This window comes from Saccostrea cucullata, unplaced genomic scaffold (genome assembly GCF_032062105.1).
Source record: "Saccostrea cucullata isolate Sc308-1 unplaced genomic scaffold, CSIRO_AGI_Scuc_v1 ctg368, whole genome shotgun sequence".
NCBI classification, from domain to species: Eukaryota; Metazoa; Mollusca; class Bivalvia; order Ostreida; family Ostreidae; genus Saccostrea; species Saccostrea cuccullata.
This window is the reverse complement of record NW_026930642.1, coordinates 385,029-401,801: the sequence shown is the minus strand read 5'-3', so window position 1 is coordinate 401,801 and position 16,773 is coordinate 385,029. Positions and strand designations below refer to the sequence as shown.

General features: G+C 33.6%; 1 pseudogene; it reads left to right on the top strand.

Moving 5' to 3' along the window:
• Window positions 1–970: 970 nt before the first annotated feature.
• Window positions 971–16,506, top strand: LOC134229412 (nucleolar RNA helicase 2-like; annotated as a pseudogene).
• Window positions 16,507–16,773: the final 267 nt, after the last annotated feature.

The following is a 16,773-nucleotide window of genomic DNA, read 5'->3' as shown; positions in this document are numbered from 1 at the left end:
GTTTGCATCCACTGAGACAATTTTGGGTCATTTAACTGCTTTCAAAAATATTGACTTATCAAAATATAGTACTTGTTCATACGTTTAGAAACTGGTTTAGAAATCAGAATGTTATTAAAATTTTGAATATTTTTCATACATTACGAAGATATACAAAACAGATTTTGAGGAACGTCTCGTCTGACCTTAATAACTGAATGATACAGTGGAAGAGTCATTGTTCATATACTACCAAACAGCAGTCATTTAAATGGAAACATTAAGATATGAATGCGCGATGTTTCAATTTGAAAGTAACTTATTGTGTGTCCCATATCCGTTTTAGTGTTGGTGTGCCCTACATCATTTCTGAAAACAGAATGATTTATACTTTTTTCTTGGTTAATTAAAGCATAATCAACTATCAAACAAATCTGGATTTTTTTAAAATATTAGTTCTAGTGTAAACGCGGAAGAATAAAATGTCTAGTACATCTGGACATGCGAATAATAGGTCGAATTTTAAAAAATGTGTGCCCCACATCCCGGGTTTTTCTCACTTGTTTTCAAACTGTGTCGAAGTGTTTGGAGCAATAAGATTCTATCAGGAATAAACGTACAATATATATTGAAGTTGACGTTCTTTGGCATACTTTAGGCAGGATACTGATTTAATAGCCATTCTTTATAAGTGCAAAAATATCAATTTCTTACATCGAAGCGGAGCATTTGTCCTCCATTTTTGTGTGTCCTAATCCCGTACGATGACGTAGACTCCCCGCCGTGAACAATGCACCTTGTAAATGTTTATCGAGTACATTACCAAAATAAACATATTTTAGATATATTGTAAAAAAAAAAGTATTTTTGGCATAAAAAAGGGGGAGGCCAAGGTCCCCTCTCCACCCACCAGTGTTTAGATCCGTGCGTCGCTTCTAAGTTTTGCATCGGGATCGGAATGCTTTTTATTCGAAACAAAGCGAATACGAGGTCGGTGTACACGCAATAGAAGAGTGAAGTTTGTTTTTGATTAAAAAATCTACTTTTTTGAGTGAAAATGGTCAAAGTAAAGGTAGAAGACACAGCTGATAAACCTATACCAAAAGTTAAAAAGGTAAGTGATCTTTTTAATATTTTTTAAAAAACTGAAATCTAGAATCTATGGGGTCACCAACTCTGGTACTTGGGTCTTGATTTAGACGTGTGTATGTACCTTATTGATATGTTTAAAATCCTACATACATATTTAAATACTGAGGCCCAAGTACCTGTGGTCACAAACCATGTAATGATGCTGTCATCATGTATACCATATCATAAATCAGCATATTACAGTGTAATTGTGAAATGAAAATCAAAGATATGATGTATCAAATCATTTGACAAATGTCGAAATTAGTTCAATAGTTGGAAGAGTAGAGTTTTTTTTTAATTGCCTTATAGTCAGTGAAGATACCACCCTGTAATAGACTAATAGGTTAAGATCAGTTTATAATTTTCCCAAATGCTTCCCTAAATATTTGACATTTAACACACCCCCTCCTCATTTTTGGTATTTGACTTCGCAAGAAAATGTAAAACATTGTGAGAAATGTTCAATTCCATGCTCCTTCTCGACTCTTGTGAAGATGGCATAGAAGAACTGAGTCAGATATGTTCCTGGCACGTCAAATGTTATAATAAAGTATTTTTACTATAAATTTGTAATTTTATCTAGGACAAAGAAATTTTAAAATGTAGTTATTTATAATTGAATGTTTTTTTACTTAGGTTAAAGAAAAAAGTGCAAAAGAGAAGAAGAAAAAAGACAAGGATGCAAAGGTAAAAAAATCAGTTTATAGATTTTATATTTATATAGTGCTTCAAGTTAGACTTAATCACACTGGTTTATGAAGCTCTGCTAGTTGACCTCCAATGAAAAGGAAAGTTTTTCTGAATTGAGCAGTCCCTCATTTTTCTTAGGAATATATGCTATCATAACAGTAACTTGATCCAAAGGGTTGTCTCATGTCAAGTTGACAGGTGCGGATCATCAGATCAAATGAGATGCTGTCTCGTTTAGTTTGATCTGATGATCCGCACCTGTCAACAAGACATGATGCGGCTCTTCATATCAAGTTACTGTTATGATCATGATGATGGTAAATTTATTATATACCCCCTAAATAAATGAAAATAAAACTTTAGAGGTAAATTATGTAATATCTATCCATTAAACAAAGCATAATATCCAGGAACTTTTTAATGTGCAAGAAAAATAACGTCATGTTTCTGCATACTACATCATCAGTTTCAGAGAGTGGTGATATGGATTCGGAAAACCACAGTTTGGTGATACGAAAAATCAGATAAAAGTCTGTAAAATAAACAGTAACAAAAACAAGGAAATTGATATGTATATGATAAATAAACTTTTCATCCAGTAGGGCAACAAGTACTTGATTGGTTTTACAAAGATTTTGCAACCACATGCTTATTTGATAAGAGTATTGTTGCCTATTCTCTGACTTTTTTGTTTAGGTGTAGCTGTCACACAACACCATTTAAAAAGAATGACAGTACATGTAAATGGAACCTATTGCATTTCTTTTGGACCTATCCTTTTTTTATTTCCAAAATGAATATATCTGTGTTCAGTAATAAATTCATGCATTGCTTTCCATAAATATTTAATCACAGAGTACTTAAGCAATTTATCAAGAGACTTTGAATAGCTTGATGGTAGATTATAACTGTAAAATGAAAAAAAAAAAAAAAAAGAAATTGCCCTTTTTTGCTACAATAAGCTTGCTTTGCTTTGATTTAATTATGTTTTTGTTTCGGATGGGGTGGGGGTTGTAGAAGGATGAGAACAAAACAAAGGGTGTGGAACTTAGGATGTGTGATATATGAAATTATTATATAAAATTTAATCATGGTAAAAAGCATTCATTGTTCATACCTTGTAAAACTTCAGGTAGTAATCAGTAGTTTTAATAATGTCTAATGTAAACTATTTTTGAACTTCTTGAGAAAAAGTTACAGATTCAATGTTGTATGATTCCATTGTAACCTGTAAACATGTATTTCAGAGTGAAGGAAAAAAGAAAAAGAATCAGAAAGATTCACAAATGGAAGAAAATGGAACTGAAGAGGTAGCCACAGTGATCAAAGAGAAAAAGAAATCTAAAAAAGAAAAGAAGACAGATGGGACTTCATCCAAGGAAGAAGACATTGTTGTCAAAGAGAAAAAGAAAAAATCAAAAAAAGACGAGAAATCGGTCGTTGAAAATGGACATGGTGTAGGTGTGGATAAGATCAAATCTGAACCAATAGACACTGACTATAGAACTAATGGTGAGACTGAAAAGTGTCTGGATGAAGCGAAAGTAAAGTCAGAGAAAACAGAGGGAGAAATTCTAGGGGATTTCTCAAACTTCAGAATATCAGATGCCACAGTTCAAAAACTTCAAAGTAAGTTTAAATTATGTCATGTTATAGAATAAAATTAAAGAATAATGGAAAGGTCTTATTTGAAAATCTTGGTTATTTAAATGTAACTGGTTCCAGTATTTATTATTTCTTGGGAATCAAAAAAAAAAAATAGTGAAGAATTGTACACATGTAGTATCCCACATTTTTTATTTGATTTTTTTTTTTTTCAGAACAAAACATAAATTATTTGTTTCCCATACAGTACAAAACATTTAATCACATATATGATGGAGAGGATGTTATTGGTCAAGCACGTAAGTCAAAATGATTTTTTACAGTTGTATGCTTAATTCTCAGAGTAAAAATAACATATTATGTTTAACCGTGTCAGAAAAAATGAATGTCTCTTTTGATAAATAGAATATCACATAAGTAAATGATTTTTTTTATTTGGAAGAGATGGACATTAATTTATTTGCTTTAATTTTTTTGAGTCAATGAAATATTTTAATTAAGAATTTAAGGAATTGACACAATTTATTTTATAAATCATTGCAGGTACTGGCACAGGAAAAACAGTGAGTTTAAATTAATATTAAAGATAATATAGTACAGTAATGGTAATAAAAAAAAGTCTTTGTTTAGGAGGAGTTTTTAAAAATACATTCATGTAAAAATAAAATATGGTAAGATTAAAAAAAAATATTTACAATTAATTTTCACAGTTTTATTAGGAAGCTGTATGCAGAATATTATCATTTATGTTTCAAGTCACACAATGCTACCTACTTCTGTGGAAATGAAAAGATTAACTGGATTTTTTTGGAATAATTTTAATGAGGAGGAAATATTTCTAAAGTCTTAATTTGTGTATCTCTCTTTCTAGCTGTCCTTTGCACTGCCTCTTGTAGAAGTCTTACAGAAGAAGAGAACACAGAGAATACGAAACTGTCCAAAGGCATGTTTTTCATTCATTCCACTGCCTCAGTAACCTAGACTCTCAGTTTAAAATGTTTGATGTACTGACAATTTGTCCATTTTCTAGGTCATTGTCATGGTGCCCACCAGGGAACTGGCCAAACAGGTCTCGGATGTGTTTGAATCAATTGGTGAAGGGCTGAACGTTGCATGCTTCTATGGTGGAACGCCATATGAAAAACAAAGTGAGCATACTCCACCATGATAGAAGTGGTCTGTTTATTGTATGTACATGTGTATTGATGCAATCAGATGCAATGTTCTTGCTAAGAATACTTACTCTGTAGAGAAAGTATATTTTTACTGTCTTTCTTAACTTCAAAGACTTCAAATATTTGTGTTGTCATGTATCAGTGATAATTAGAAACTGATGACAGTTATCAAACAAAATTTTGTATTATGTGTGGAGAACTGTTCCCTTTGTCTGAATTAACGTTGTTATCCTACATTACCAGTGAGGGCCATCAACTCAGGAATAGACGTCCTTGTGGGGACGCCTGGTCGTATCAAGGATCACATAGAGAGGGGTAACCTGGACTTTAGCCGGGTACGACACGTGGTGCTGGACGAGGTGGACAGGATGCTGGACATGGGCTTCGCGGAGGACGTAGAGACCATTATATCGTCTGCTTACAAATCAGGTCAGTTACGGAGAAAAACAATGCACCAAAGGTTGACTTAAAAATCTTAAATTATAAATGAAACAAAAAGCACACAATAATTTCACTTGCAACTGTTGTGATTTTTGTGCAGTGTCTGGAAAGTTTTTAGAACTGTCCATCAAGTGATCAACAAAGTCATGTGATTTCAAACGTGTTATTGTAATACATGACATATCTCTTTTAGCAAATCTATTTTACATTTAAACGAAGATATTGAAATGAATACCTGGGTCGAAACAAAATATTACAGTCAATTCTCGAATTATCGCCATTCGATTCATCGCCATTTTCGCCATACCGCCATGATTTCCCAAGAACGTTTTTCCTGCTATATAAAATTCTCTTTATAACGCCAAATTCGCATACCGCCATCCGCCACCCTGTTTTCAAAACAAACGTCCATTTTCAAGTGTCAATTATCTCGATATACCGCCACAGGTGCATGTGGTCAGTGAAGCGCGGCTAATTGGTTGACGCTATCCCTGTTGTAAAGCATGCAAAGCCAAACAAGGTACATGTAATTAAATAATTAAATAAGAATTAAATAAACATTACTTTTAAGTGAAGTGTTATAATAATTTTGTTTTCTGTTTAATAAAAATCATTTAGTCATGGCTTCGCCACGAAAGCGGTCATTGTTAAATTATGCCGATAACGATATTATTTTGATAATATCTGCTTTAAACCTTGCAAAGTTTGCTTTAAAAAAATTATACTGTATAAATTGTGAACGTTTCATTAACAATGATGAAATAACAATGAATTTATTCAAGAATTCATTTTACGTACTATCGGCAAGATATCACGACGATCGACTCAGCATGTTTTTTTTTCAATATCAGACGTGCAAATTTACATGCATCCACATGTACTTGTCTTTATTTCAGAACTGCACATTTTGTTTTAGCCAAATTGTACATAAAAAATTACTTGAAGTATTTTAAAATTTAGAAATATGTTTTTATGTACACGTACATGTAATAATAAGAATAGAAACGCTAAATGGTATTTCTAAGAACGGTAACTCTACTTCTTGTTCCCTCAAAGATGGGAAATTCAATTCATCGCCAAATTCGTTATACCGCCATGATTTCTAAATTACAAAAGGTGGCGGTTTATCGAGAATTAACTGTATGTTTAAATGCATTTTAAACCTTCATATAGCATTACCATAGTTATGCTGTTTAGCTATTGTTTCAATGTTGTGAGAATACTAATCGTATTGAAAAGAATTCAATAGATCATAATATAACAAGAGCTAGTGTTTTTTGAACAACAGATATAAAATTTATTATTTGTTGTGATCAGTGATTTGAATATATTTTATTATAGAGAGTGAAGAGAGGCCTCAGACTCTGTTGTTTTCGGCTACCCTTCCTCCCTTGGGCTCATGAGACAGCCAGGAAATACATGCGGCAAGACAAGCTGGCAAAAGTCTCACTGATTAACAACCAAGAGAACAGGACCTCCACAACAGTACAGGTAATGTCCACTATCACAAACATCCAGCGGTACTTTTGATCTCTGGTTTTTTTTTTTTTTGCAAAAACTTTATTTTTACATAATTATGTGAGACCTGTTTTGTGATAACTCCAATAAACAAGATAAATTCATAATTTCACATAAAATTGATGATAACACAAAAAATCCCCGACCTTATATATCACTGTTGTTGAGATTTCTGTCTTTCTTGCCAGAACCTGTTTTTGCCTATAACTTGATGAGGGTTATGTTTATGCTTTCGAATTTTTTCTGCGATGTCTTTCGGACAGGTCACAGCAGTTGAATCAAATTCTGGCGATCCATTCAATAAAATTTTTTGCTAAAACTAAAATATAACAGAAGTCGCCTAATGTGTGGATTTTTTTTAGGATCATGATTTTATTTTTACTATTTGATTCAAGGCAATTTTTTGTGCATTTCTTTAAGTGAAATCTGGCCCCAAGACCATAAACTGAGAATAGACTTAAGTCAAAATTTCAAACTATTGCTGTATAACTTTTTAAATAATTTTGATATTGGAACAAAATTTTCCTCATATATTTGAATAGAAATATTACACAAAATTGCAAATTTTAAAGCAAATACATTAAATAAAGCTCAAGATACAAAAAAATCAAAATTTTGACTTAAATCTGTTCTCAGTTTATGGTCTTGGGACCTGATATGCAAAAAATGAAATGCAGAACTTTCAGGCTTGCATTGCAGTTCAACCAGACAATTTTTCTATCAAAGTGAACTTTCTGATTCCTTTTAGCATTTGGCAATCCGCAGCAGTTTTTGGGATCGTCCCTCTGTGATTGGAGATGTTCTTCAGGTGTACAGTGGTATTATAGTGCATTATATTTAATGAACTCTACAAAGAGGCTGAAAGTTTATTCAGTGATACATCACATAAGATGCCCACGTATGCATTGCATTCCACAGGAAAAGAGGGAGACTGTTCTCAAGGTATGTCTAGGTATTTTTTTTAACTAGTCTGTAAAGGTATGTCTTGAACATCCTTCAGTAAGATGTGTGAATCAATTCAAAAAGAACTTTATGACTTTATGTACTTCATTTTAGTAGCCTTGCCAGTATCAAGAAAACTAATACACAAATTACTTAAGATATCTATTTAAAGTTTTTATTTAAGAATTTAACGCTAAAAGGAAAAATTCAAGTGCATGAAATTATAAACGACAGTGAAATAGAATCTGATTTATGACAGGGTTTTAGAGATGGAAAGTTCAATGTCCTGTTGACAACAGATGTTGCGGCACGAGGCCTGGATATTCCGGAGGTAGATCTCGTCATCCAGTGTAATCCTCCAGAAGACGTAGACTCCTACATTCACCGCTCAGGACGAACGGGGCGTGCCGGCAAAAACGGAGTCTGTATTTGTTTTTATAAACCTGAAGAGGAAATGAAACTGGCTAATGTTGAATATAGAGCGGTGAGTGTTTTACGGGATTAATGAGTAAAAATTTTTATCTAGAATGATTTGGATTTAGTGACCTACTGAGAAAAATAAATTAAAACAAGATGTGTGTGCAAGGTTTATGAACTTTTTGTCTAAATTTTATCCAGTTGACAAATTTACAGAAAATGTCCATACCCATGTATCAAGAGACAAACTACTGTCTTCTGTTATAAATCATTGATAAGGGTAATCATAGGTGCCAACAATTTATTGAATTTTTGAAAACTTGAGTCACTACATGAATTAAAATTTAGATATTTTGTTTAAGTCTGGGATTGAAAATTTATTTATTGTAAATTATGTGATTTACTTGTTGAAGAATTTATATAATTTGATAATTTAATATTACATAGAAAATCAAGTTCAAAAGAGTTGCTGGACCAACAAAAGAGGAGATCATTCGAGCATCAGTGGAAGATGCAGTAAGGTAGGTCTCAAAGATTCAGCTCTATAAATTAAACCTGTTACTGAAACAGTGTTTATATTGTAGTCAAATATAATTAATTTGTATAGTTCCTAGAGTGGGGTGATGATGTGATTTCGCTGGGTGTCAGTTTAAAGTTGTTTTGGATTTGTTAGATGATAAACATGTAAAGGATCATTTCATTATTATTTATAGGGATCTGACCTATAGGACCGGCTTGGTTTTTTTCTCTACAAAAAGCTTGTTGATTTCTGTTCTGATTAATGACATTAGGCTGAATACATATAACAATTTTTTTTTCCTGAATCCTTAGTTTAGTGAGTAGAGGTAGGAGGAACTCTTTCATTGATTTTCTGAGTTTTTTATCTCCAAATGTAATACATGTAATTGGTATTTGTCTTTACTTCTCATGGTGCATAATGGTAATGTCTACTGTCTCTGAAATTCTATTCTTTATATCTAGGCTACATATATCCGTAGATACAATAAATGTGTGAATTATATAGGCCTAAATGAAATTCAGTGGAGTACAGTTACTGATATATGTAGCCAAAATCAATGTGAATAAATTCTAAGTAATATATACAATTGAAATTCATCACAGCTCAGTGCTGCCAAGAATACCTATATCGAGTAACACAGAGTGAGTTATTCTTGTCCTCAGAGAAAGTGTGCTTATACTGAGGTTTGTTCTGCCTGACTGACAACTGTACATTGGATTGTTATGATTTGATATCTCTTTAGTGTTTCTTATATCAAGAATGCGCATACATAAAGGATAGATAATTGAAGGAAAATACACAAGTCTATAAAAAAAAAAAATTAAAATAGTCTTTGAAAAGGCGAAATTTAAAACTTTAAAAGTGTGTGTGCCAGGTTTATGAACTTTTTGTCTTTAAAAATTTTCATGGTGTAAAAATCAGCACATATATCAACTGAGCTAGCCTCACTATAGAAATAGAAGGTATAAATTTGAAGCAGATTATCATGATCAGGTTTCCTTATTTTTTTTTAGGTTTTTTGTGAATTTCGACCCTAGGGGAGGAGTGCCCCTAAAAAAAATCCTATCTCAAATTATTCCTTACATCCCAACGTATCAAAATATCACAATTTATATAATGTGATAATAATTTAATATTATATAGAAAATTCATGCAAAAATAAATGCTTTAACGGACAAATTGGTGTTTCGGTCAACTTTGGAGGTTTATTGTAAGGTTATAAATAATAAATTTTAGGTATAAATACCAATTTGAAATATTTAGACATACATATGGTAGAAAACAACAAACAAAGATTAATTTTTGAATGTAATTTTTTGGGGAAACTGTTTTCTCCTATGGGTCAACCTCTTTTGTCATAGTGGATACATATAAATTTAGTTGTTACACCCAGGGTGTTCTGTTATCAAGGGAACTAACTCCTGAACATTCAAAAAGTTAAAATTCTTGTTCATGTCAAAGTACTTTTATTCAGACATAATATTTTAAAAAGAGTTCAAATAAGAATTAATGTCATTATTTGAGTTGAATGGAAAGACAATTATAGTTGAGAGAAGGGGGTGTTACAATTTCTCCTGCATGGTATCTATTACTTTAAATACTTAATATAAAAAAGATAATTTTTAGTCATTGATAGGAATTTAAACACTGTTAGCAATGGTTTCCTCTAGTAAACATTTACATGTTGTCACCAGGAAAACAGGTACAGAAATTTTTACTCTGTTGCCATCTGTATCTCTTTCATAAATAGATGACTCGTTTGAAGGCATTGGTAAATTTGTTGTGAACTTCTTTTCAATATGTGTTGCTTTCCTAAAAAAGCATTTAAAATTCTGGCTAAAGATTAAAAAAAATATTATTTAACATGTTAATCTATATGACTCAACATAACATGGTCCTTCTGAGCTGTTTTTGTGTGTTCCTTCAGGTCTATAGAAGGTGTGCCGGCAGAGACGTTGGACTACTTCCGATCCTCCGCCAAGGAACTGATCACGGAGAGAGGGGCAGAGGATGCCCTCGCCGCCGCCCTGGCCTTGATATCCGGATCAACAAAAATCACCTCCCGTTCTATGTTATCATCTAAAGAGGTGAGTCTCCCTTTTCAGTAAATGAACATTATGAGTCAGCTCTATAAATTCACCCAAATCACTGTGATCACATTTAAAAAAAGTTTAGAATTGTATTGGTGCCCTGAATGTCCATCAAGAGTAGCATTCTTGAATAGTAAGTGTCTTGTGTAGTAGTTAAGCCATAGCTTGAATGTTGTACTCCTATACATTCTATGACTTTAAAGCCACTTCATGCTCTGCTTCTTCACAGTTTACCACGTTTCATGCTCTGCTGCTTCACGTTAAAATCTCTCCACATTTCATGCTCTACTGCTTCTCTGTAAAATCTCTCCACATTTCATGCTCTGCTGCTTCTCGGTAAAATCTCTCCACATTTCATGCTCTGCTGGTTCACAATAAAATCTCTCCACATTTCATGCTCTGCTGCTTCATAGTAAAATCTCTCCACATTTCATGTTCTGCTCCATCATGGTAAAATTTCTCCACATTTCATGCTCTGCTGCTTCACAGTAAAATCACTCCACATGCCATATTCTTGCTGTTTCACAGTAATATTAATCCACATTATTTATTCAATGTTGTAAGAATAACTTCTGATAGATGTTAATTTAATTTCTATCACAGATGTATCACTTAGCAATCACTTGTTCATGCAAGATGGATGCATATTCCATACCTGAATTCTTTAATATCCCATGAATATCATTCTTAAATGAGGAGCTCCTCAATTTCTTAGATTGAGAACATTTTGATTGTAAAACACATAATAATCACAGAATCTCCTCAGTCTGAATACTATCAGTTAGCATAGGTAGTCTATGAAGTTGGATAATCACATATCCCATTAAGACACCTTGTTAATGCTTACGCCACCTCTCCACTTCCTATGTAAAAAAAGAATTCCATGAAAGGAGACACACATTAGATTTTCTTGCCTTCCAAACAAATTGTGCTCACAATCATTTCATGTTTATTTTCCTCCGAATTCTCATCTGATAAATTTCTAATTCTGCTGGAGTTTAGATTTAGCTTTGGTGTTTGGTCTTCTTTCATCATCTCTTAATCAATGTGTGAACTCTTGTTCCTTAATTAGGATCCTATAAAAGAAAAAATGACACAGTGTATTATATGTGGTTGAATTCATTGTATATTAGCTTGAGTGAAAATTTTCAACAGTTTACTCTGCTTGAAAATGTCATTACATTAAGATCATTGCCAATTTCAACCTAAATTAACAATTCTCAATGTGTACGGTAAAACCTGCTTGTAAATAGAGAGCCGTGATAAACGGTTTTTGCTTCCTTATAAATGTTGTTATATCCTGATAAAATTAAGCTGTGTGGAATGAAAATTCTGTCACTGTGAGTGTAAGTTCAATACAAGTCTGTTTGTTACAAGTGGATTTTACTGTATGAGAACATCATGAGGTGTACCTTGTGATGTTGAAATATTATAGGCTTTGTTGTGGTTGATTTGGTAGATGACCAGACGAATCCACAAATGCAAAAAATAAGGTGCTTGGAAAGGGAGTTCACTCAAGTTTTCTTTGAGACAAAGTTTATGTAGATGTAGGAGTTATCTAACTTCGAACACTAAATGTGCTAGACTAAGCGTAGGACAGATGGGGGACAGATAATGATAGCTGACTATCAGTGTTTGTTTTGTGTGTGTTTGTGTATGAAGTTCACATAATCACATCATGTTGTATGATAATTTAACTGATAAACTTAGCAAAATGTCCTTTTGTGGGTCTCTTGTTTTTATTGCTTTCTAATATTTTATCTATTGACAACCATTGAAGTAGGTTTCAAAAAGATTACAGTCAATAGATTACATAATTCTAGGGAGGGTATTAAAAGGGTGAGGACTTCCAGAAATATTTGGTTCTGCTTATTGATTTAAAAATCTGCTTTTAAATATTTGAGACAAGACGCTTTTGTAGAGAGTGAACTAAGGTTCTGGAAATATTTAATAAATCGATACTGATTTTTGTGCATTCTTATTGAGATCTTGTGGTTTCCCAATCAATAGATATTATTTATCGCTGAAAATCCCTGGCTGGGCTATTATACCGTCAAGTGCAGCATATGCTGTTTTGGCTGTGGTAATTAGGTCAAACAACTGCCTCGTATTGCCCCGCGCGCGGCCTGCAAGGTCATGCTCACTTGCTGCAGATGCTTGAAAAGTTACCTCATTCACAAAGACCTGAGATAATCATCATTAAATCGAAGTAAAAAAAAAATGGGAGCTTGTTTTCCAGTCAGCCAGGCCCTGGTTATTGAACTTTGGAACACTGCATTCATGTCCTAGTAGTGTGCAAGTATAACTGCAGGAGGAAATAAATCGGATTAAACATGCATGTGAAGGAAACGCCCCATTAGCACTAGAATCTTCTGAACGCATTACATATTTTACATGCATTTAATTGGTCAGGGCACTTATATGAACAAAGTTGTTTACATTTTCAAAGCTTGCAGAGATGTTTTTGGAAATGCTTTGCAGAATAACTGAAACTGAACTAAATAAAAAAAATGTGTTAGGTATTAGAACTCCTAGGTTTTATTTAGATTAAAAGTATCTGATAATAAGGGAGGGAAATCAGGCTTAAAAACAATATAAAATTTTGCCTTAAAAAAATTATCACAGTTTTAAGATTCAGTGCATAGTGTGTGGTGTATATGAATTATGTTAATAACATATTCTGAAACAGGACCCAAGTTTTCTGTACCCAGTATAAATCCCTAGTATAGAATGACAGGTCATTGACCGCATTGTATACACTAAGAAATTATATAATGCAAGCATGTCGCTTTGTTGTGGAAGGAATGTTAAAAAATTATATTTTCCATTATTTTCAGATTTTGATTTAGGTTGTTTATTTCACTTATCACCTCAAAGGTATGGAATATCGGTGGTCGCCATGGTTGACGTCAGTTTAAGTTTCATATCCTACACACCTGAAAGTACCTGTGTCCTCGGCAAACAATGAGAAACGTGTCAGCTATGTGATGTGTCCCTGAACTAGCCTAGATATACACAGGCTCTATATTGTGTATTAAACAATAGATTCTGCTATTTAAATTATTGATATTATCCCTTTGTATGAACGTCTTAGATGTTTAATTTTGTGCAAATGTCACATGCAATTTTTTTACTGAATCTGTAATCTAACTGCAGAAAGTAAACATTACGTCATGTCTAATCGATGAGACGTAACCTTCCAAGATCAACTTAAGATAAATCGGGATGAGGGGGTTTGGAGGGGGGGGGGGGGTTAATTATGATAGTATCCTGAGAAAATGCTTAAAATACAACTGATGAATTCACGTGATTTTCAAAACAACACATGCTTTCCGACGAAAACCGCAGACACTATGCTATTTATAGATTACAGAAGGGCTACACCTCATCAGTAACTCGTGGGATTCCCGGAGTCTAATTATATATTAGTCATTCAGAAACTAAAATGTAATGGCATTCAGGTGCTACTTATCAGAAATATAATTAAGCATATCGATTTAGTTTCTTAAGGGCTTTTCTTGGAATCTTAAATATACAGATATAGGTACTGGGTCACCTAAGATTTTTAAACTGCGCTGCACGGGAGGCGTGTCATTAACGTGCAGTTGGAATAGAACCAAAACTCTTAACAATACCTAAACAATTAAAAAAATTTTATGAATATTAATTCACGATTAATATGGAAGCACACACAAACAGGACAAAGGTATACAAATAGAAATTAAGTAGGGTGTGTTAAAAAAAAGAACCCTTTAACCCACCCCCCTTCCTAACTGGACAGCGAACATTACAGCTTCATCTTAGTACCATTATACTAATACTCTCTTTTGATGAATCAGTACCTAAACCAACATAACCTTCATAAACGGTATGCCGATTCATTGACTTGGCAAAAATGGGAATACTAGTAAATCAAAGATCTGTTGGAAAGGTGACTTCAGCACTGTTAAGGTCTCCCAACATCTTTGGAAACTTAGCAAGATTGACTGTTGTATTCACGATCTAGAATAAATGGTGCATGGGGAGAAAAGTGGATTTTTTTTGTGTGAAAATTTTAGCTTTCAAGGCCACCATTACCCATAAATATAAAGTTTCACAGTAGCAGTTTATTGTTGCGTTATTCGTCAACATGATCTAAAAATAGCACAAGGCGACTTGACGTTTTCAGAAAATGAAGTAACAAATACTCGTATCGACCGGCCCCCGTATACCTGGATCTTTGCCAGGTGGTGGAAGACACTAGTTAGATAACATGCTTTGTTAGTATTATTTCTGTGCACTATTCAATGATTTATGGGAGTAACTGGAACTCAGGCATAACACTTGAACAAAATAAGAGCAAATCTTGATTGTAATTGTTTGGGATGCAATTAAATACTTTGCTATAAATTGAACATTGGAGGACCAAAAACACACCACCTGTCTATTATTTTCATAAAACTGTATATGTTTACATCTAAATCCAGTTGTAAATATTGAAGTGAACTTGTTGTAGATCTACAAAATGAACGTAAATACCTTCTGATGGTGATCAATTGAAATTACACCCCCACCCCACTACACACAGTTGTTGAGAATTTTTTTGTATAACTTTGATCAACTCCACTTAAAAGGAGATATGTCTTAGCCTGGATTTTAACATCTCCAGCACTATTGCAAGGAATTTTTGGAAGCGTTGAACCCCATTCCCACTCAAACCAAAAATTTGGAAAAATATACCATGTTGAGACAATTTTCTGATTATATGCTGCTAAAAAGACAAATTAGCAGTCAATTTATTTTTATACAATTCTGTTTCTAGGGCTTCACGACGTTCTATCTAAAAACGAACACAGAAATTCAGCGTAACAACTACGTGTATCGTGCATTGGAGCGATGTCTACCTAAAGAGTTGGTGGAGAAAATTAGATGGCTAACTCTATGCAAGGATAGAATGGCAAGTAGATATTTAAAAATGGGGTGGAATTTTTGTGAAAATTTTCAAAACATTAAAAGTCAAAAGTAGAAAAAAAATTGATACTTGGCACTAAATATAGTTATTTTTGTGCATGGTAAGCAGAGGCGGCACGCAAATGTCTTGTCACGTGGGTGACAAATTGATAAGGCCCTTTTGTATAGATTTAATGTACTGATCAGAATTACAGACTAGCTATTTAAGTCGGCATGCTGAATAAAAGAAGTTAATTTTAGAGCCCATGTAGAGTTTAAAATTTCAAAACAAGCATGGAGACCTTAGTTTAAAATTTCCAAAGCAAGCATGGAGACTAAGTGCATTTTTTCCACGCGAGCAGTTGAATAGAACAGTTAAAAAACATTCAAGGACAGTAGAGTTGTCAATATTTTTTTTTTATGTCTTAAGCTTGGTCTACCCGTTATAATTTTATGCATATTCAATTGATTCTCGTAGTCTACAATTAACAAATATTGCATAACACTCGAATGAGTAATGACTCGACAGTATACATGCACACTGCAGGCAGTACAATGGTGCGCTTTATGTGCACGATATCTAGTTTCGTAGATACCGCATGTTTTGACAGTCTATTGATAAGTAAAGGGGCGTTTGAGGGATTCTCACAGATATAAATATTAATTTGATTTAATTTCAGGGAGCTGTCTTTGACTTCCCGTTGGACTGTGAAGCCCAAGTCCTTGATTACTGGGCGGACGGAAAATACGACTCCTTGTGCAGGGCCACCGAACTCCCAGAATTACAGGAGAGGGACAGGCCATTCTCACAGGGTGCCCGTGGAGGGAGGGGGAGGGGAAGGGGCTTTGGTGGTGGTGGCCGTGGAAGGGGCTCAGGATTTACTGATAGATTTTCAGGGGGTAATAGAAGAGGGGGGTTTAATGGAAGGGGTGGGTTTAAAAGGTCTGCCGACTTCGGTGGAGGAAGTACACAAAACAAAAAGATTCGATTTTAATGTTACATATTTTTACGTATATGTATACTGTGCAATAAATTTGATTTAAAAAACTTTGTCTCGGTTGTTTGTTGATTTAGGCAGGTTTTAAGAGACCAGTTTCTATGTTCAAATCAGGGTCATTTTTAGCGTTTAAGGCATGATTATTGTTTTGTTTCTAATTTGTGAGTAATGGGTTCTAGATACAACTTAATGTAGACAAAAATAAAGCAGAATAAATTTGTTGGAAGTTTTATTTTACTTTTAGCAAGGCAGATTTCTTTTGACAGTACAACTGGCATTCCACGAGTGTAGAAGGAAGATAATTGTACGGAGGACTCAGGTTCTCTTATAAAGGT